The sequence below is a fragment of the Protopterus annectens genome, chromosome 13.part0 (assembly GCF_019279795.1).
Source record: "Protopterus annectens isolate FY-2018-M chromosome 13.part0, PAN1.0, whole genome shotgun sequence".
Lineage (NCBI taxonomy): Eukaryota > Metazoa > Chordata > Ceratodontiformes > Protopteridae > Protopterus > Protopterus annectens.
The window spans coordinates 504,831,753-504,854,514 of NC_056747.1; the positions used below are offsets into that span (position 1 = coordinate 504,831,753).

Consider the following 22,762-nt stretch of genomic DNA (forward strand, 5'->3'; position numbering starts at 1 on the left):
GTAAAATCCCATGATTGGAGTAACTCTGTGGTCAGCCTCAGTAAGAAGCTGAGATCCTTCATAAAATCCTTCAAAGCTATTTACAAAAACAAAATTGCCACTGATTCTAAAGATAACCACAAAGCATTCTATAGCTATGTCAAGAATCTCAATGGCAACACTCAGATCTTCTCTGAGTTACAGCACAATGGCACTAAATATACAGAACCAACTGATATTGCCAACATCCTGGCAGATAGGTTCAGTGCTAACTTTACCCCTCTCTCACCCCCTAAAGGGCCCATCTCTATACTGGAAGAATGCAAACTTCCTGTAATCATGGCTGCACAGGTAAAAAAACACATTGTCCAAAGCCAAGAACACAGCATCCATGGGACCTGACGACATCCCAGGCTGCGTTCTACATGAACTACAGAACGAACTGGCACCCCACCTAAGTACCATGTTCAATCATACCCTCACCTCAGGCTTTGTGCCCACTGAATGGCGCACAGCAACGGTTATCCCACTCCACAAAGGGGGAGCCACCACGGACCCTGTGAACTACCGCCCCATCAGCCTGACGAGCCTGCTCTGCAAGGCTATGGAATGTATCATCATGGAACTTATAAACAATGACATTGGTAATTTCCAAACTCTGGACCCTACCCACTTCGGGTTTGTAAAAGGCAGATCATGTCTCCTAATCCTGATAGACTTCTTTGAAGCAGTCACCAAAGCCGTAGATGAGGGTAAGGTGGTTCACACAGCCTATCTAGATCTCACCAAAGGCTTTTGACACCATCCCCCACTCTGGAATTATAGATAAACTCACTAAACTAGGTATAAATCCCTATGTTACAAGATGGGTTGCCAACTGGCTCACTGACAGAACCCACACTGTGAAAGTAGCAGACTCTAAATCCAGTTTCAGACCAGTGACAAGTGGAATACCACAGGGTTCAGTCCTGGGTCCTCTCCTGTTTGGTATCTACTTCTCTGAAGTACAGGCTAACACAGAAGGTCTTTGGCTAACAAAGTTCGCAGATGACTGCAAACTAGGAGCCATAATCAAAACTCCTAATGATGTGGACATCTTACAAAAGGGCCTCACTGAGACAGATGCCTGGTGTCAAAACCATGGCCTCAAGCTCAATGCCAAAAAGTGCATTGTCATCACTTTTGATAAAAACTCTGTACCCATGAACTACCACATAGGTGATAGTCTACTTAACACTGAAAGTGTGATAAGAGACCTTGGGACACAGGTGGACAGTAGTCTCTCCTTTGATAATCACATCGCCACAGTAGTCAGGAAATCCTTCTACGTGGCACACCTCATCATAAAAGTTTTCTCATCCAGGAAAAAAAAGGTCATTGTTCCCCTCTACTCATAACTCATTACACCCATTATAGAGTACAACGCACCTTTTGGTATGTACCTCACAAGACATCTACAACAACTGGAAAGGCTGCAGAAATACCTCACAAAGAGGATTACCAGCCTCAAACAAATGCCCTACGCAGACCATCTCAAAAAACTCCAGCTTTACTCTGTCGCATATCTCCTACTCAGAGGTGATCTAACATACAAAGCTATGTCAAACCCAGAGCTGTTGGCAGTGGCGGCTGGTGACTTCAAATCACAGGGGGGCTGCAGGAGACAGCTGAATGGGTGGGGTCAAGGGGGTGTGGTCAACCAGAAAGGGGAGGAGCTATGCACAAAACCACAAAAAACTAACTTTAATTAAATACGCTGCCCTGGGTGGCAAACCATCATTATGAAAGTCCAATCAAGACAAAAATAAGTGTAGAAGAATAAAAATATTTCAATGCATTGACTGCATGACAGCTTACTTAATATCTAGATGGAAACAAAAGGTTGTGAGGCATGAAAAATAAATTACTTTTTAAATACATTACTGGAATGCCAGTCAAAATCAAGTATAAGAAAAACCAGAAGCACTCAACTCAAACCACTTCTCCTTGCACTGCATTCCTAATTATAATATATTCAGCTTTATTAAAGTACCAAGTAACATGCTGAAAGTAGAAATCTATGTGATGCTCCCACTTGTAAAAATGTTTCTTATCCAAAAAAGACCTGCTGCCTGACAACTTCTTTCATGGGGAAAACATGATAAAAGTAAAAAATGAAAAGGAAACAAGCTCAAGATACATTGCTTAAAGGATTACTGTACAGGTTATGGACCACACATGATTGGCATTCTGTTTAGTTTACGGGTAAAGTCTGTAGAGATGACTGGAAGTCTCCAACAAGTGTAATGAGCTTTTTAAAATAATGGAATCCTGTCCTTTAATACCCAAGGCTTATACATTATCTAGTCAAGTATTCTCTGCATGGCAACAACAGAAAGGCTTTCAATGTTGGCAATTCTTTAACAGTATGCTTATTAAAGCTTACTTGCATCTTACGATCTCAGACAAGCTTACCTTATGGTCATTAAAGCATTGCTACTTAAAAGCACAGAGCAACAGGCACTTTGAGTAATAAGCATAAATCAACAGTACAAAAATATGACAGAAACCAGACCATTCTGCAAAATCAAGGACAGATGAAAAGCCACTGTAGTACTTATGCAGTGTGTCCTCCCCATCCAAGGTAGATACAACTACTCCTTGCCTTGCTTGGACACATCCAGAGTCACTACATGGGGAAGTGGGGTGCAACAAGCATGTCACAATTTGAAATCTCACTGGCTGACTGTGATGGCCCTGACACATTTGTCATACCTCTCAACCTCAAGAGCAAGAAATCTGGACAAAGCCATACACAGAAGTGGGACAAAGGCCCAACAATAAGGACAATTTTTAAATATTGCTCTAATAAACTTAGAAAGATAATAGAATAGGTCTTGCATTAGTATGAATTTTCTGAAGGGTATAAAATCTGAAACTCAAATGTCTGTCATTTTCTAACTTCAGTCTTTAGTGATGTCACTAATTTGCCAAAAAACACAATTTTTATGAAAAATGGACAAAACCGTGATGCAAAAATATAAAATAGACACACAATACAGCTGCTACCTGTCAAAGAAGGGACACTTTAATATTAGTACTGCTACCTTGAGCAGCTGACAAAATATAAAAGAATCTACATGCATTTCAAGTAATCTATAACTTTGATTATTACAGTTATTTCTTAATTGTAAACCCTCCATGTTTTCTTCCAAAATTGCTATTTTATGGAGGGATTATAAGGGGAAGAGCAACATTTTGAGCCAAAATTGGGGACAGTTGAGAGGTTGGCTATGCCTAATTCTATAAAGCAATTTATTTGCATGTACCTCTCAACCTGTTAATGCAGTAAATCTGAACAAGGCCAAATATATTGGGGCACATATAAACAGTACTAAAATTGCTCTTGTATAAATTGAGACAGTTGATAGAACAGCTCTTACTTTAACATGCATTTTTCTGAAGGTTATGAAGTCTGAAACTTAGAGTGACTTCTGGCAAATCATTTAGGAATTAAAACTACAAATTTTATGAACAAACCAAAAATAAGAAGCAAAATCTATTCATTCTTTGAAAATCTGGACAGTTGGGAGGTATAGTTCAGCTGGGCCTGTCTGAGTTTGCTGCCCTTCCCCCCCTGACAAAATAATGGTTGAATGGAGCCTCTGCAGCCATTCCAATGAACCATTATACTTGGCTATTTCACTCCATTTACCATAAACACTAATGTGCATACTGCTTTACTTCTATGATGAGTTGGACTTCATTTGAAAGTTTTATTTTGTATTTTACAGCACAAACACTAAGTCATCTGTTAAACAAAGCAATGCAATCTCACAATGAAAACTTAGCATTAAAACTTCTCTGCCCTTGAAACTCACATTCATTGAAACAGCATTGAAACCCACATTCAAAGAAAATACATTTTGCCAGTGGCAGATAAAGATTAATTTTGGGCTGTTTTCAATCATAGGCTCCTTGCATATGAAACATACATGTGCTCTTTGATACACCTTCCTCATTGTACTAAAATTATATTCCTTGTACAATACAGTACACTTGTTACAGGATGTTTTAAATTTGTTTTGAACATTTTTTCCAGTAAGCAATGAAACAAACCATATGCACCCATAATGGCAAAACTGCCCAGTTGAGAACATTTATCATAAAAAGTCTACTCAGACTTCCACAGTCCACCATTATTAGTAAATATACACAATTCCACAGTCCACCATTATTAGTAAATATGCACAATTCCACAGTCCACCATTATCAGCAAATATGCACCATTCCACAGTCCACCATTATCAGTAAATATGCACAATTCTACAGTCCACCTTTATCAGTAAATATGCACAATTCTACAGTCCATTATCAGTAAATATGCACAATCTCTAAAGTCAGTCATCTAAATAATTCCACATTAAAGAAATCTGTAACTAATGAAGTGGTTGCTGCTAGCAATCACCTTTATATTTCATGGTTTCATCGAAAAATAAAGTGTCTGTTGCCCCGCAGGAATAAATTGTCTATATTACATTAAAAAAATGATAAGCTAGTAATAATATTGCAAGAGGAAATGGATGGCAAACTGATAACGAACTCATAGTTAGTATCTTCACCAAGGAGAACATTCTCAGTACGGCAGCATCTACCCCTTGTGGGAGTAGAACCCACAACCTTCTGCATCAAAAGCAAGTACACAGCCTGTTGTGCTATAGTATTAACTTGGCAAAGCACTAAACTTCTATTCCCCTGCAGCTCTCAGTTCCTTGTAAAATCTACTCAATACTCAACTGCATCTCAACCGCAGCTCAAGAAAACTGGAAAAAGCCAAAATGTATTGGGGTCAAAAGCCCAAAAACAGGGACACATTAAACATTGCTTGTATAATCTTGGAAAGTTGCTAGAATAAAATGTTGTGTTGCCACCATATATTTTACTGCCAAGGTCCCTGAGCAAAAACAGTCAGAGTAACATACCACTATGCCACATCAGCTGCTTTGTAAAAAGAGGAAGACTGAAACTTAAATGGCTATCATTTAGTGAATTCAGTTCTCACCATAGCTGTCAACCTCTTAGTACAAAACACCTGGACAAACCCAGTAATGAGGGAATACAGCCCTCAAACATATTCAGTGAATTCAGTTCTTGCCATAGCTGTCAACCTTAGCACAAAAACCTGGACGAAGCCAATAATGGGGGAATACAGTCCCAAAAATAGGGACAAATTTAAAATATTCATCTTATAAACTTCGAAAATTGCTAAAAAAAAAAAAAGGTTGTGCTACTATGTATTCTGAAGAACATGAAGTTGGAAATTCAAATGCCGGTCAATTTTATTGCGGACAGAACAAAAACAATTTTCAGCAGAGACGCAGGGATTAAAACTGCAGACACATCTTTGTAAAATGGCAGGGCACCAGAGCAAATCCACACAAACACAGGCAGGAGATGCACACTCCACACAGAAGCCACCCCAACCAAGAATCAAACCAGAAAACCTATAGCTGTGAGGCAACAATACTACCACCGCACCATCAATTATGCAAGGAATTAAACATTCAGAAACCTGAAGTCTGAAATTCAAATGCCTGTCAATTTTACTGCGGACAGAACAAAAACAATTTTCAGCAGAGACGAGGGATTAATACTGCAGACACGTCTTTGTAAAATGGCAGGGCACCAGAGCAAATCCACACAAATACAGGGAGGAGATGCAGACAGAAGCCACCCCAACCAAGAATCAAACCAGAAAACCTATAGCTGTGAGGCAACAATACTATCACTGCACCATCAATTATGCAAGGAATTAAACATTCAGAAACCTGAAGTCTGAAATTCAAATGCCGGTCAATTTTACTGCGGACAGAACAAAAACAATTTTCAGCAGAGACGCAGGGATTAATACTGCAGACACGTCTTTGTAAAATGGCAGGGCACCAGAGCAAATCCACACAAATACAGGGAGGAGATGCAGACAGAAGCCACCCCAACCAAGAATCAAACCAGAAAACCTGTAGTTGTGAGGTAACAATACTATCACTGCACCATCAATTATGCAAGGAATTAAACATTCAGAAACCTGAAGTCTGAAATTCAAATGCCTGTCAATTTTACTGCGGACAGAACAAAACCAATTTTCAGCAGGGATTAAAACTGCAGACACGTCTTTGTAAAATGGCAGGGCACCAGAGCAAATCCACACAAACACATGGAGGAGATGCAGACTCCACAGAGAAGCCACCCCAACCAAGAATCAAACCAGAAAACCTATAGCTGTGAGGCAACAATACTACCACTGCACCATCAAATACGCAAGGAATTAAACATTCAGAAACCCTTAAGTCTGAAATTCAAATGCCTGTCAATTTTATTTAACATTTTTTAATCAGGACAGTCTGACTTGGAACAAATAAACAATTTTCAGCAAAGGCCCAGGAAGAAATAATGCAGACATGTCTTTGTAACATGGGAGGACACAAAAGCAAACCCACACAAACACAGGGAGAAGATACAGACCCCACAAAGAAGGAACCCCAGCCAAGAATCAAACCCAAGAACCTGCAGCTGTGAGGCAACAATGCTACTACTACACCATCAAATGTCAAGCCTTGCAACATTTACAAACCACAGATATTATGAGGAACAGATCAGATCGAATATGAGGCAAATATCTGAAATTTTTTTACAAATGGTGGTGGGTAGGGAACTCAAGTCTTTAACACCTGCATACAGGGTACAGGGTTCAAGCCTGAGGCATTCCCTACCACACCACCATAAGCACCTGGGGCATTTTCACACACACACACACACACACACACACACACACACACACACACACACACACACACACACACACACACACACACACACACACACACACACACACACACACACACACACACACACACACACACACACTCCAGTAAAGCACAAGCACCATACACAAACTCCAGTAAAGCACAAGCACCATACACAAACTCCAGTAAAGCACAAGCACCATACACAAACTCCAGTAAAGCACAAGCACCATACACAAACTCCAGTAAAGCACAAGCACCATACACAAACTCAGTAAAGCACAAGCACCATACACAAACTCCAGTAAAGCACAAGCACCATACACAAACTCCTGTAAAGCACAAGCACCATACACAAACTCCAGTAAAGCACAAGCACCATACACAAACCAGAGTAAAGCACAAGCACCATACACAAACTCCAGTAAAGCACAAGCACCATACACAAACTCCAGTAAAGCACAAGCACCATACACAAACTCCAGTAAAGCACAAGCACCATACACAAACTCCAGTAAAGCACAAGCACCATACACAAACTCCAGTAAAGCACAAGCACCATACACAAACTCCAGTAAAGCACAAGCACCATACACAAACTCCAGTAAAGCACAAGCACCATACACAAACTCCTGTAAAGCACAAGCACCATACACAAACTCCAGTAAAGCACAAGCACCATACACAAACTCCAGTAAAGCACAAGCACCATACACAAACTCAGTAAAGCACAAGCACCATACACAAACTCCAGTAAAGCACAAGCACCATACACAAACTCCAGTAAAGCACAAGCACCATACACAAACTCCAGTAAAGCACAAGCACCATACACAAACTCCAGTAAAGCACAAACTCCAGTAAAGCACAAGCACCATACACAAATAAACATTGTAAATTAAAAGCACAAACTCCATACAAATAAACATTGTAAATTAAAAGGCACCTTACCTGAATACATCCAGCTAACGTACATCCTTCCTGCGCAATACTGAAGACCCGCGAGATCCCAATGCTCCTTCCCGACCCGACGAGATCCCTAATGCTCTGTCCCGAGTCCCTGCTGCTCCTCTTGCAGTCCGGACGCGACCCATAATCCTGGCGAGTCTGTGCACTGTAAAAGTGCACAGACGTCTCCTTGTGTCCCCTATGGGACGGCGGACTGCCTTGAGCATGCGCAGACCGACAGTAGTCGGGACTCGGTCTATCTTTGCGCGAAGTCCGCGAATTTTGAAAAACTAATTTTTTTTTATTTTTCATTTTTCTTTCTTCTTTTTCTTTCTTTTTTTATTTTTGAGGGGGCTGCAGTCCAGCAGCCCTATGCCACGAGACGCCCCTGGCTGTTGGACATGCTCCACTTAAAGAAATCCCAATCCCTCCGAGCTACACGCTCTAGGGACCTAAACCTTGTCACCACAATAAACAGAACATGCTGGAGGGATAGATTCCCGTCCCAGAGACTTCCCATACTCTGGAACAAACTACGTATCTATATCAAACAAAGCTCCTCATTAGCACTCTTCAAGAAAAATCTTGATTGGATGGGAGATAGGAAATTCACCCCGGGGATCACTTCTGTGGCTGTGCTTGACAGGGGCACAGAAAAATAATTTTCTTGGGTGGCAAAAGCCAGGGTACCGTTTGGCTAGGCTTATATAGGCCCTAGGGCAAATAGCCTAGTACCTACCTGTGAATCATTTCAATACTGTGGTGCTGCTTATGTAAATCTGTCAGAAGAGGTGACAACTGCCTTTAAATCCCTGGCTGATTGAATTGCTTTGTTTTACTATGAAAGGGGATTGTTAAGTTATCCTCCTCTCTGCAATAAAAACAATGGAAAACAGTCCCACAGATTTCTGTCTTTTTTTATACCAGCTGCTGTGTTCCTGAAATTAGCAAGAGTAATTGTCCATCTAAGATTGATAGCAGTACCTGACAGGGTAAACTACAGATTTATCTGTGTCTATGGTATGTCATGCAGGCTGAGACAAATTCCTCTGCAAAGTATGTGAGAGGTTAAGCTTTAAAGAAAGGTAGATGGGCTTTCCCTTCCCTTGATTCAAAGACAAGGAAATGAAAGTTATAAAAAGTACAAGCAGGTTTCTTGTACCTACACAATATTGGAACCATAGTGTAGGGAGAAAAGAAACCTAAGGATTGAGTTAAACTGTAGGAGAGGGAGGAGTTTTCCTTTAAAATGTTTTGTGGTGTGTGCATGTAAGTGTTTGGGAGAGTGTCAGTTTGCCAAATGGCAACTTGCTCAACAGTGTGTGTGTGTGTGTGTGTGTGTGTGTGTGTGTGTGTGTGTGTGTGTGTATCTTGGCAATTCAGGGTTAAAGTGAGAGTGAAGTTAGGGGACAGATGCAGTGTTGTGTTTTACTGTGAGTGTGTGTGTGTGTGTGTTCTTGGATCTTGTATAGTGGTACTGTTATTTGTAAGTTAATGTGTAAGGTTAGGGTAAGCACCCATGACTAAAGTGAGACAGGGGGACCCTGCCTCATCTTACTCATGCTTGCTAACCAGATGCAAAAATAAATGCCTACCAAACACCGCTACTTTTTTGACTCTGTACACCTCAGATGTCTGATTATGATCAAACAAATGAAAGCAGAAGTAATAACAACAGTAAAACATTTCATCTTGTTATCAGACATATGCACTGCAGTGTATTAACAACCCCCCCAAACACACAAAGCTGCAATCACCAAATACAGCCCAGATGCCTGTGATCAAATGCTTGCATAAATAAATAATAATCACAGTTATATATTGAAGCTCATTGCTGTTAGATGCATTCATTGCAGTGGATTACAGCCCCACACATAGATGTGGCCATCACTTAATGCTGCTTTAAAAACGGTGTACACCAAAATCTCTGACTACGATCAAATTAATTAGTAAATATTTGCTAAAATTTTACTCTCTCAAAACATAAGGAAGTGTAATAAGGCATAATCACTTGTTTCAAATACCTTTACTGAATTATCACTTAAGACACAGGCAAACATACATTCATATAAAAGAAAACAAACCATATTAACATGTTCCTAATTACAAACATTATACATCAAATATGTTTTTGTATATCTATCAATCCAACATTACATAAATTCTTGCCTTCCCTTAAATCTGACTCTTCCTCCAAAACATTATCCTGCATGCATTGTTCCCACAATTTCCATGTCATTTGCTCCTACCTTTTATTAAAGTTCCCACTCCCAGTTCTTTTATCTCTGTTACAATATTCAATATTTCAAATATTGCTGGTTTAGACTTTGGGTTCCATTTTCTAGTAATTCCTTTTTAGCAGCCAGTAGAATTAAATGTAGGAAGGCCTGACTATGTCTAGGCAATTCAGATCCTGTATCCCAGTTCAAAAAATAATATCCTTAGTTACACCCATTTGCTTATCCAATATTTCTGACAGAGTACTTTGTAGGAATTTTTTAGTCTACCAACTGATTACATTCCCAAAACATATGTTCCCAGTCACCTCTTTTTTTCCCATCACAACTTCAACATTTTCCATCTACCTCAGGTAATTTCTTTGGAGTTTGCTTGGGATATATGCAAATATTTCCAAGCAAAAATCCTAAATCTTCTACACTTTGATGCATATTTTGGAGCAATACCTATGTCTTCCCATTGTTTTCTTATGTACGGTGCAATATTGTACATGCCTTACTAATTATTCCTTCTTTAACACCAGCTTCTCTACTCAACTAAAAACTCTGCCAGAGCAGGTCTTTCATTTAGGATTCCCCTATTCCTTTCTCTTTGCCTATGCTCTGATGTCAATCCCTGACAGGGTATGCAGTCTCAAGCCTGCAGTCCAATGTCTTCTTGGCCTCTTTCCATTTTGTTACCTTTCCCTCTCTAGTTATTTGATTCCAGTACCTTGGTTCCTTTGCCAGTTTTCTCCAGCAAATTCCAGCCCCCTCTTGCGTATTCTCTGTTCCCCTAACTGCAGTCAACCCTATCAGCAAAATCTCCTTTCTCCATTCTTGTGTTGGTGTAGTTCTTAGAATACTTTCTGCTACTTTCTTAATATAATATTATGTATGGCTATTGTACTTCTCCAAAAGAATCTGCAATCAAAATCCCACTCTCTCCTTATTTCTTAAATTTCCCCTATTTCATCATCCTCCTTTCGACTTTGACTTATGACATTCTGCTTGTGTTATGTATATCAGCCTTAACTGTGTAGCTCTAAAATATCCATTCAATTCGGGTAATCATAAACCACCTTGCTTTTTTGGAAGGATCAACTTATTCCACTTGACTATTGTCCTCTTTCCCTCTCAAATACATGTCTTCAACTCTTTATTAATTTTTGTCTACAGTTTCTCCTCTGGTTAATAAAAACATGCCTGAGCTGTATATAACACTAAATGGACTAAAAACATTTTCACTGCTTCTATCTTTTTATTCATATCCATAAACAAGATCTTCAAGTTTCTCAGTTTTGTATTATCCTTTGTTTAGCATCTTCCCACATTTCTTCAGCTGCCATAATAGAGTCATTTTTCAATCCATGCTCCTAAATACATTTTATCGTGTTTCCATAAATATGGGTATTGCTAGACCAATTCACATGTGGGTACATAGTTTATAGCTATAGCTTTTGTTTTATGTTCATTAAGTTTATATCCCGAAAATACTTGAAACTGTCTCATGATGTTCCACTACACTGATCTGGTTAAAAGAGCATGACAAAATATACATTAGTGTGCTTTTTCTCATTCTTGCATAGGGAAATGACTGTGTTAGCATTATATAGTAACAAGTTTTGACAGAAAGCAAGTAAATTAAAAAGAATATTGAATATTATAAGGTCTTTTTTCGAGTAAATAGTCCTATATCTAGTTCTCATGTCATTAGCAGACAATCTGATAAAGAGAAATGGCTTATAGAAAATGTTTTCTGAAAGCACTCAAGTGTTTCCCAGCTGGGAGAGATATAAAGATAAGGCAAATCAGACAGCACTTAATAGAATCATAGGCTCTACCATGCATCTTAGCATGGATAAGCTTTTTTTCTGTTTAGATTGAGTCTGAGTGTGTGGCTGTCATTTTGGAACTTATGCTCCTATAAGGGGTAAAACTTCAATATTTGAAGGTGTACATAGTTTTGTGTGTTATTATTAAGGTTTTAGGAGGTATTGTGTGTGTGTGTGTGTGTGTGTGTGTGTGTGTGTGTGTGTGTGTGTGTGTGTGTGTGTGTGTGTGTGTATTTCTGTTTGAGGGCTTTCAGTAAAACAAAAAGTTCTCCAAGATGTGACATAGGCTCAAATGGAGGTGACAAGAAACAGCTGTGTAAAAGATTAATCTGCCAAAAAGTGCATGCATGTAACACAAAAGCTGGAACAAGACACTTAACAAAAAAGTTGTTATACATAAAAGGTGGAAATAATAATCCCTCAAGAATATGATTCTTTCTATAATGTGTTTAAAAGTTAATGGTCTCCCAGATAAATCCAAAAAAGAAAGAGTAGTGAACTATATTTAAAAATGTAGAGTGCAAATAGCTATGCTACAGGAGACACGCTTGGAAAGAAATGAACATATGAATTTGATAAAGAAAGGTTTTCAGGATGGTTATTCAGCAGAATACCTGGGACAAAGGAAGACAGGAGTACTTATATTAATTGCAAGAGGAGCTTCAATTATAATAGAAGAGGAAAAAATACAGTAATGGTAGATTTCTAGTACTAAGGGGCTACAAGCAAGGGAGGAGGATTACACTGGCATGTACTTATATTCCACCTTAAACTGCTATAATGGAGCTAAAGAAAATTCTGGGAGAAATTATCAGCTTTCAGCAAGGAATATTACTAGTAGGTGGGGACTGAAATTTGATTTGCAACAGTGAATATGTGTCTGGGGGGCCCAGAAAGGGAAATATAACAAAAGAGGGTAGATTTGTAATGAAATTTATGAAAATATTTGGCATGGAAGATGTGAATTCAGTACTAGGCATTCGGAGTGAATTTACATATTATTCCCCATGATACAAACACTGGGCTAGACTAGACAGAATTTACATTTCACAGGAATTGTGCATTAATTGGATACACACCCAATAACTATTTTAGATCATGCACCAATAGTAACCAAAATAAAAACACAGGGTAATGAAATAAAAATGACACTAACACTTTCCAACCTATCTGTTGAAAAGAGAAGAATTTAAGGAATGGTTAGTGGAACTTATTCAGGAACTATTAGAGAAGATAGAAACTTCTTCTGAGAATATAGCTGGGGAGTTTGATAAAATTAAAATGGAATTTAAAACTAGAGTGGAAATAAAAGAATAGATATGGTTAAGAAGTAACAAGAATTATTTAGAGGGACTGACAAATATTAATGTATTGCAAAAGAGGGGAATATCAAAGACCAAGAAGAGGAGCAACTACAGAATGCTGAACAGAAAATAAGGGACTAGCTTGATAACATGCATGAGTTTAAAAAGACTGTTGTTAACCAACTGTTTTTTGATAATAACTCGAGCACAAAAACTTTTAGCACAACAACTCAGACAACAGAAAGTAGAAAGGGCTGTCACCAAGCTTAGGGAGCCTATTACAAGGAAGATAAAGAGGGACTCTGTAGAAGCATTAGAAATATTTTGGAAATTCTGTGAAAGTCTGAATAAAGCAGAGAAATATGGAAATCAAGAAAAGGTACAAATGGAAATGTTTATGGAAGAATTAAACATGCCAAGGCTAGAGGGAGAGGAGACTCAATTACTAATAGTTAGGATAGGAGCAGATGAGATAAAAATGGTGATGTATAACCAATCTACAGGAAAGTCCCCAGGATTAGATGGTATTCCTGTGGAAGTTTGGAAGCTAGGAAAGAAAAAAAAATGGTGAGGCTCTGGAAGGTTTTGTTTAACTGTATTTTAAGAGGAGAAGAAGTACCAAAATCCTGGAAGAAAGCAGTAGTAGCTGTAAAGAGGGTAAAGATCCATCAAATTCAGCTTCATACAGGCCCATGTCAATACTAAATCATGATTTTAAAGTATTTATGTCTATAATGGCTAAAAGAATGGCAAAAGTGATGTCAACACTGATAGATATGGATCAATGTGGTTTGTGGTTGGAAGGCAATCATTTGACAACATAAACAGAACAGTGATGATCCGTAAGTAAGCAGAATGTAAGGAAATACCACTGTTCCTTGTGGGTCTTGATACAGACAAAGCATTTGAGATGGTAAGTTGGGATTTTATGAGGGCAATGGAAGCATCTGCATTCCCTGATAAAATTATAAGGTTGATGGGGAGGATATATGAAGGACTGGAGGTGAAAATTAAAGTGGGTGGGGTCCTCTCTGATAATCTTCTTTAGCAGAGGAACCAGGAAGGGTTATCCTCTCTCCCTTTTGTTATTTGCATTATATTTAGAACTATTGGCAAAGAAAATAAGGGACTCAGAAATTCAAGGATATAATTGGTATGGTAGTCAAGAAAAGCTGGCTCTATTTGGAGATGACATTATTTTATACCTGACAAAACCAGAAAGAGACATTACAGTGTTGTGGAACATATTGAGACAGTTTCAAACCTTTTCAGGATACAAAATTAATGAAACAAAAATAAAAGCAATAGCAGTAAATTATGTACCCACATATGAACTGGTTCAGTAATATCCATATTTATGAGGACATGATAAAATGAAGCATTTAGGAGTATGGATTAAAAATGATACTAGTGTGGCAGCTAAGGATATGTTGGAAGAGACCAAACAAAAGGTAATATAAAAATGAGAAAATGGAAGCTCTGTTATATGGATATTGATAGTAAGATGCAAGCAGCTAAAATGTTTTTAGTCCCTTTATACACTAGTCAGGCATACTTTTATCAACCAGAGGAGAAGTTGTGGATAGCAATTAATAAAAAGCTGAAGGATTTTATCAGGGAAGGGAAGACAGCAAGAGTCAAGTGGGATAAGCTTATTCTTCCAATAGAATAGAGCAGATTGGGATTACCTGAGTTGAATGGGTATTTCAGAGCAACACAGTTAAAACTCCTTTAAGAAGAACAACAATAATCATGAAGAATAGTAGATTCATAAAGTAGCAGAAGGTCTTCTAAGAACTGAGCCAACACGGGAATGGAGAAAGGAGATTCTGCCAATAGGGATAAACGCAATTAAGGATACAGACAATAGACAAGAGGAGGCAGGAATATATTGGAGAAAACTGGCAAAGGAACCAAAGTACTGGGAGCAAATAACTAGAGAGGGAAAGGAAGATGCCAAGAACTTATTTCAGCTGCAGGCTAAAGGTTGTCTTCCACATCAAAGATTGATATCAGAGTATAGGCAAAGAGAAAGAAATAGGGTGGTGCTAAATGAAAGACCAGCACTGGCAGAGTCTTTTTCAGAATCTAGAACAGAAGCTGCCATTAAGAAAGGAATAATTAGTACAGCATATAAAATATTGCATGAAAACTATAAGAATCAATCAGAGGAGGTTTGGAAGGACTGGGAAGAGAGATGAGATAAGCAATTCACAAAGAAACAATGGGGGGGGCATATATGTACATCTCCCAGATATGCAGCAAAATCTAGAAGATTTTAAATATTTGCCTGGAAGTGCTTACATTAGTAGTTTTATACCCCAAGCAGAATTCAAAGAATTTTTCCTCAGATAGACAGCAAATGTTGGAGGTGTGATGGGGCAGAAAGAGATAACTGGGAATATATTTCCTGGGTGTGTTGGTAGACTTTATGGATTACCTACAGACTGCTCTGTCAGAGATGCTGGATGAGCAGGTTGGAGTGACTAGGGAAATTATTTTTTTGAGTTATGATACAAACTCGGAATTGCCTAGACATAGTAAGGCCTTGCTGAGTCTAATTATGATGGCTGCCAAAAAAGCAATTACTAGAAAATGAAAATCAAAGTTTAAACCATATTTACTAGAAGTAGTAAAGATAGTAACAGAGGTAAAACAACTGGAACTGGGATCTTTAGAAAAGGGTAGGATAAAATCACATAGGGAAAATGGGAACTGTGGGATCAGTACATGCAGAGGAGAAATGAGGTTTAAATGTAAGCAGGATTTGAATGAGCTATGTAATAGTTGACTAACAATGATTGGATATGTTAAAAGTGATGTATAATGTTTGCAGCTACAGTTGCATTGCACAGTTTGGAATGTATAATATTTGCAAATGCGATTGTGTTGCTATGGTTTATTGTCATTTATTTAAATGTAACATGGCCTATGTCATACACTATATTTTAATAAAGATGTTTCTTGTTTAAAAAGAAATATGTTCCACAACACTGAAATGTCCTTTTCTGGTTTTATCAGGTACATAATAATATTGTCTGCATATAAAGCCACCTTTTCTTGATTACCAAACCATTTATGTCCTTGCATTTCTGAGTCCATTATTTTCTTTACCAATGGCTCTAAATATAAAGCAATTAACAAAGGGGAACAAGGACACTCCTGCCTGATTCCTCTGTTCAGTCAGAGAAAACCTTCCCATTTTAATCTTTGCCTCCGATCTCTCGTATAGACTCTTAATTAACCTTATTATTGTATCAGGGAATGCAAATATAATATATATAATATGTTGTATTCCAGTTCTTGAAAGTTTATCTACTGAAAGTGAGAAAAAAAACAACCAGTATATATAAATATATATATATATATATATATGTGTGTGTGTGTGTGTGTGTGTGTGTGTGTGTGTGTGTCTGTGTGTGTGTATATATATATATATATATATATATATATATATATATATGAAAATCAGTTGATCACATATGCTGTTTTTTTCTGTGCAAGACTGCAGTATACCAGGGACTTGGGAATTTGCCCTTTCCTCACTGCAGTACAATCTGGAAGATGATGTATATAAATAGCAGGGGGAGTGGGGTGCATTTATGGTTATGGAAGTAAATTTTGAATATGAAGCCACTTTCAATGCATGCTTTGGCATTGGTGATGTTGCAAAGCAATCCAAAATTATGGCTAATGATGTACTAATGTATCAAAATAAAAAAAAATGCCTCTAATGTTAGAATAAATTGTGTTATTGTAAATTATTTATTTTATTTTAAATTTGTTTTACCAGGGTGGTCCGACTGAACAGAGCTGTCTGTTTTCAGCAGAAGCTCTGGGAGAAAAGCTCCAGAACAATTGCTAACATAAGATATTTACACATGGCAAAGATAGTGGAGGTCTTGGCTTCTCCAGAGTTATATAATCATGGAGTTAGTATATACTATTAAGGGGGGTGATGCCCCCCATAATAAAGACTTCAACTATCATTTGTGTAGTACTTGTTGCAGATAGTTGGTTTATGTGTTTTGACGACTGTGGTTGTTCATAGTAGTGGAAAGTCATAATGGTGCTCCATTTATTGTTTCCAGGTATGTCGAGTTATTTAAATTTGTATTTGTTTTGTGACATAAATGAAATCTTTTAAGCTGTTTTTATAAATTACTGATTTAAACAGCTGTTGTTTTTTATTTATTTTTTGCTATGACATTTTCTGACCATCTTGCCTCCCCTTTCCACCTAACTGGTGCAATCATTCCCGCTAAAGGTAAGAGACAGATGGACCATTTATTTCCCCTAGCAGCAAGGATTGGGAGATGGGAGTGGTGTCATCCTATTGCTGGGAAGACTGGAAGTTTTGCTTTAACCTGTAGCCACTCCCTCTTATCCTGCTCATTAGCATACTCATGACCTGGTATGTAATAGTCCTTAAATAGACTATGTTACACACGTTCTCAAGTTACATTATTCAGAAGGCCCGCTCCTTGAAACAGTCTCTTCCAGGAGGTTTCTGGTTCTCACTGAGGAATTGTATGTGGAAAATGGACCCCAGATATGCACACCTTCCCCTCCCTGTGGGACAGTGTGGTGGGTATTGCCCCACTTTCTTCTCCCTTGCCAGATTCCCCTCAGTATCCAGGCTACCAATCAAACCTGAATCAGCTGTTTTGTAGGCAGGGGTTTGGGGGATTGTGGAGAACAGTAACTCCCAAGGATGCAAAGCAGAAAACCCTGCCAAAGTCACACCAAAACAAGCCATATCCTAATGTAACCCCCCCCCCCCCAATCATCAAGGATGACACCCTGAACACCAATACAATAACTGGTGTACAGCCACATGAAAAATCACTCTGGTATTTACAAATAAACTCTTTCACTAAAGAAAAAAAAATAATGTTATTACAGTAAATGTAAGCAAACCCAATGACACTCCAGTAATTCTACAACTCATTTTTTATTTAGCACATGCAACAATTTATTTCTCTGACAAATGCACAAAAAAAATCATGGCAAAAGGCATGAAGAAGCTGTTGTGATTAACAGATTATAACAATGGGGGGAGGGGCGTTAAGGGAGATGGCAACTTGCCCCCACCCCACATGCATTCACACAAGCTGGTAAATGGTTATAGGTTCATAGGTAAGTACTAGGCTATCTGCCCGAGGGCATCTGTAAGCCTAGCCAGAATGTGTTGGCTTTCACCGCCCCCTTAGATTAGTTCCCTGTGCCTCTGTCCAGCAGAGCCATTAGTTCCCTGGGCCTCTGTTCAGCAGAGCCACTGCAATGATCCCCGGGGTAAATTTTATGTTTCCCATCCACTCCTCAAGGTTTCTCTTGAAGAGTGTTAGTGAGGGGCTCGGCCTAATGTAGATTGGAATCCTGTTCCAAAGCATGGGGAGTCTCTGGAACAGGAATCTATCCCTCCAGCATGTCCTATTTATCGTTGTGTTGAGGTTTAGATCCCTAGAGCGTGTGACTCTTGTGGATTTGTTTTTTTTTTTGGGTGGAGCATGTCCATCAGTTCTGGTTTGGACATGGCCTTGTATGTCAGGCAGAGATCACCTCTGAGTAAGCGGTATGCAACCGAGTACAGCTGGAGTTTCTTCAGTCGGGCTGCATAGGGCATCTGTTTGAGGCCAGTAATCCTCTTGGTGAGGTACTTCTGTGGTCTTTCTAGCTGTTGCAGGTGTCTTGTAAGATACATCCCAAATGGGGCATTGTACTCTATGATGGGTCTGATGAGTGATGATTAGAGTGGCACAATAACCTCTTTTGTTCTAGATGTGAACCCTTTTGTGATTAGGTGGGCCACATAGAAGGATTTTCTAACCACCTTGGCAATGTGATTATCAAAGGAGAGATTGCTATCTACTTGGGTCCCCAGATCCCTTATTACATTTTCTTTATTTAAGGGACTACCACATATGTGGTAGTTTGCGGGTACTTTGTTTTTTCCAAAGGGGATGACTATGCACTTTTTGGTATTTAGCTTGAGGCCATGATTTTGACACCAAGTATCTGTCTCAGTGAGACCCTTCTGGAGGATGTCTGTATCAGCTGGAGAGTCAGTTATGGCCCCCAGTTTGCAGTCGTCTGCGAACTTGGTTAGCTATAGTCCTCCTGTGCTTGCCTGTACCTCTGAGAAGTATATACCGAACAGGAGGGGTCCCAGGACTGAGCCCTGGAGGATGCCATTTGTAACCAGTTTAGAGTCAGACCTAGAGCCTGCAACTCTCACCATGTGGGTTCTATCCATGAGCCAGTTAACAACCCATCTTGTGACATAGGGGTTTATGTTCAGGCTGGTTAGCTTGTCTATAATACCAGAATGGGGAATGGTGACGAAAGCCTTTGCGAGGTCTAGGTAGGCTGTGTGGACTTCCTTTAACTCATCTAAAACCTTGGTAACTGTCTCAAAGAAGTCCACCAAGTTTAGGAGGCATGATCTGCCCTTAACAAAGCCAAACTGGGTAGGGTCCAATGTTTGGAGGTTTCCAATGTCTCTGTTAATGAGTTCCATGATGATGCGCTCCATAGCTTTGCAGACCAGGCTAGTCAGGCTTATAGGGTGATAATTCTTGGGGTCCGTTGTGGCTCCACCTTTGTGCAGTGGGATAACTGTTGCTGTGCGCACTCTATGGGTACGTAGCTTGTAGAGAGGCTGAGTTTGAACAGTGTGTTTAGGTGAGGGGTTAGTTAATTTTGGAGTTCGTGTAAGACACAGCCTGGGACACCATCCGGTCCCATTGAAGCTGTGTTTTTGGCTTTGGATAGGGCTGTTTTAACCTGTGTCAGTGATTGTCAGGGCTCTACATTCTTCTGGTATGGTTATGGGCCCTTTAGGGGGTGAGATGGGGAGACGTTTGCACTAAACCTGTTTGCCAGAATATTGGCAATATCAATTGTTTCAGTGTATTTTGTGCCATTCTGCACAAACTCAGAGCAGATCTCAGAGTTCCCACTTAGGTTGTTGACATAGCTAAAGAACGCTTTGTGGTTATCTTTGGAGTCCTTGGCAATTTTTCTTTCGACGCTAACCTTGGATGATTTTATGAGGGATCGTAGTTTCTTGCTGATACTGATCAGGGGTGTCTTTCCTTCTTGGGATTTTACTCTTTTCTGTACTAGTTTCCTCCTTCTATTGTATAGCTTGTTTATGACAGGGGGTCCACCAGACTGGTTTCCTTTTCTTGGAGGAGCAAGTCTTGGTTTTGCTTGGGATAACACAATCCATGTATTCTTGCAGGTGCTCATAGAGTGCCTTTGTAAGGGATTCAGCAGTTTGGGACAGCGTTGTCCTTTAGCATGGGGGCTGTGAATCTTTCCACCTTGGTCTTAAGTAACGTGAAGTTTGCTTTTGAAAAGTTTTTCACGGTGGTTTCCTTGATTGAGGGTGGGGGCGGTATGTGGATATCACATAACAGTGACAAAAGAAAAAAAGTGTCATTTACTGAATTTATGCCATTATATATCAACACTCCCTTCCAGTATATGTGTCTAATACTGACAAGTCGTCTAGTCCCTGCCCAAACCTTCAAAAAAACAACAGGAGTATTCTTCTACTTTGGTGCTAGTTACTGGTTATGCAGTACCTTTCCCACACAAAGAATGGGAAATTGAAATAACTGAAGCCATCCAAGTGAAAGTAACGCATCAAGTCTGTTCCTATATTGTCCTAAGAAGAGGTAGATACTACAGATTGAACAATCCTGCGCACTTTTCAGCTTTCCAGATTTTTTACAGAATGTCTGGATTTTCCTCGTAGATTTGGTCTTTTCCCTCAGTATTCTGCCAAATCATTGAGGTTTGCAGTCACTGAATAATGACAGACATTTGGGTTTCAGACTTCATAGCTTTAGAAAATGCATATTAAAGCAAACATATTGTTTTAAGTTAACACTTTTGAGTTTGTAATATCGTTATTTAAAATATTCCCTGAATTTGTGTATTTGTTTCCCGTTATTTTATTTTCCCAGTGATTTTGAGTTTGCCCAAAATAAACAACAACGTATATGCTCTAACTTTACTCACTGAGTTTTATGAATAAAGATGCTAGAACTATACAACCTTGAACAGCACTAATGTAAAGATGTGCTTGCGAATTCAAGTCCGTGCGTATAAAAACAACACCGTATTGTAAAAATCAGTTCCGTTACTAAATCTCATCACTGTAATATAGAGGAGGACTCTAGTTGGATTAACAGACTAATCCGGAAGTCTATGCTGTGTGAGAGGAACGATAGACGGGAACTCGGAGCACCAACGACACAAGATAGCAAAGACATTTCCGCATTCCGTGGAAACATGGTATTTTTTAATAATGTATGTACGTGTATCCACGTGGTTGCCTTAAAGAAGCTGCGTAATGCTGGACGCTTGAAAAAGTGAATTCTGGCATTCAACGTGAGCGATGGTATATGTTTAATCGGTAGTAGTTTGTATAGTAGCATAAGGGTGGGTTGTGAAGGATAACTGTTTGACACTTTTGAGCTAGTTGATGAAAGAGTCCGATTTTTTCTGACAGTAGGTTGCTAGCGTGAAAATGGATGCTCAATGAAATTATTTTGAGTGATGGTCCCATGCTGAAAAATATAAATGTTGTATTTGTGTCAGCTGTTTAAGTAGGTCCTTGGAGTATTAGGACCAGTTGCTCCGTTAACGGAAAAGTACCCCAATTTTTAACATTATTTGCAGCACTGTAATATAACGTGCATGACATTTTACTGTCATAGTTTTTTTTATTTATACCAAACTTCTGGCAAAACTCACCAAAGCAAGAACTTTTTTTTTACACGGGCAATGTGTGAAGTTATACTTCCTACATATACAATGTGTGTGTGCAAAATACAAAAATTAAATTACTAATGCATTCACTAAAACTATTTACGTTTAAGACACCAATCAGGTGATCTCCGTTGTAATCTTAACGACAGTAATGATAGTGATGTTTATAGGGAATAGCATCGATTAAGATAGATGGACCTCTGTTATGATATAAGTTTTTTTTTCACTGAATATAGCAGGGTATATTTAGTAGTCAGCATTGGTGATTATGAAGATGACTTTCCCTAGTGTTTTCTCCATTGTTGGCTTAACTTCCCCATTGACAAAATGGGCATCTGTGATTACCAGAATATGTGCTGTCAACTTCATTACTGTTACAAAGTTATTTCTGCAAGTACAATTATCTTAGATAATTCAAAAGTCCCAGTATTGCTTGTATGTATAGGGTTGCCACCTTTCTACTGTGCCATTTCCTGACAAACAAGCCACGCCCCATGCACAATCAAGCCACACCCATTCCTTTATAGCCACACCCCTCTAGCACCATTCTCTTTCAGCATATATTACTTAATACATACAGTTACCAATAAGAAAAAAAATGTGCAACAAGTACACACGCATGGGAAAACTAAGCCCAAGTCTCATATCAGGTAGTACTAAAAAATAATATACATATTATTGATACAGTGGTGATGACAAGCTAGACAAAAGCTACATTTAAGCCTCACTATAGTAACTAAGACTGATCTTAGACTAGAGAAAGACCCTAGAAAGAAACATTGGTCAAAACAAACATCAATGTGATGACAGACTAGAAGACAGTTCTACAGTCCAAGCATCCTATACAAATCATGTAGTCATTATATATTCACTGTGTAATCTTTTGGTATAGCTTTGGTATAGACGGGTATACC

At 38.9% G+C, this 22,762-nt stretch overlaps 1 protein-coding gene across 9 annotated transcripts in view; it reads left to right on the top strand.

The window, feature by feature from the left end:
• Positions 1 to 22,762, top strand: part of LOC122787415 — a 678,631-nt gene that overhangs the window by 48,866 nt on the left and 607,003 nt on the right. For 2 of the 9 annotated variants that reach the window (XM_044054127.1, XM_044054126.1), the window contains exon 1: positions 21,244 to 21,386. The exons of 1 other annotated variant lie outside the window; for it this stretch is intronic. The gene's annotated coding sequence lies outside the window, so the exon portion shown is untranslated. Of the gene's footprint in view, positions 1 to 21,241; positions 21,387 to 21,411; positions 21,478 to 22,762 lie in introns of those variants that run through there. 6 more of the 9 variants (XM_044054121.1, XM_044054128.1, XM_044054129.1 and 3 more) reach the window with 5 other exon arrangements.